This window comes from Rissa tridactyla, chromosome 2 (assembly GCF_028500815.1).
Source record: "Rissa tridactyla isolate bRisTri1 chromosome 2, bRisTri1.patW.cur.20221130, whole genome shotgun sequence".
In the NCBI taxonomy this organism is placed as follows: Eukaryota; Metazoa; Chordata; class Aves; order Charadriiformes; family Laridae; genus Rissa; species Rissa tridactyla.
The window spans coordinates 148,991,618-148,992,592 of NC_071467.1; positions in this window are offsets into that span (position 1 = coordinate 148,991,618).

Sequence of the window (975 nt, forward strand, 5' to 3'; positions counted from 1 at the left end):
ATTCATGATGTGCTGGTTCCTGCTGATCAATGTTTCTGTTGTCTCGATTAATCAGCTGATCTTGTGAATAGTTTTAATCAGCTCCAACGTTGCCAGAAACTAGCCCCATTTCAAGTGAAGGAAATGTGACTGTCAGCAGCTGATGGGATGCCCAGCTGCATGTTGGGCCTGGAAGCTTGATGCTTAGGGTGCTATGTAGGTAGACTCCAGGAGGAGGAAAGAGGAGCTATCTGTCATGTCTCTACTCTGTGTAACACCCTTTATGTAACTTAACCAAACTGTTTTCAATTCAAGGAAGACTATTCAAGGAAGAATTACTTTACTGAAAGAGTGGTCAGGCACTGGAACAGCCTGCCCAGGGAGGTGGTTGAGTCACCACTAGAGGTATTTAAGAAATGTCTAGATTTGGCACTTCAGAGTATGCTCTAGTGGCAGAGATTGTAGGTTGTATGTAGGTTGTTTGTGGTGGTTTTTTTTTTTTTTTGGTGTGTGTATGGTTGGACTTGATGATCTCAAAGGTCCTTTCCAACCATGAAGATTCTATGATTCTATGATTCTAAGATGGTAAGGCAGATAATGCCAGCATGACAGAGCTGTTGAGAAGGAAGAGCAAGAGAGGGGAGGCTGGGAAAGACAAAAAAAAAAGGATGGGTAAAAATCATGGGAGACTGTGTCTGTGAGCAGTGGCTGCGGAGAAGGCAGTGGCACCATGGCCATGGCAACATGCAGTTGGTCAGAAGGGTGGCCAGTGCGAATGGCTGCGGAAAGTCTGCTGCTTGGGTTTTTAGGTCATGCAGTGAGAAGTGGGTAGATGCTGCATAGACCAGAATTAGGATAGGTGAACTTCATTTAGCTGTGTTTATACCCCTGGCCCTGATCCCCAGGGAACAGATTGACTTAAAATCACAAGATTTTCTATGTAAAATGTTTGTGTTCATTTTTGTTTGTCTTGTGAGCTGTGGATTCACCTAATTC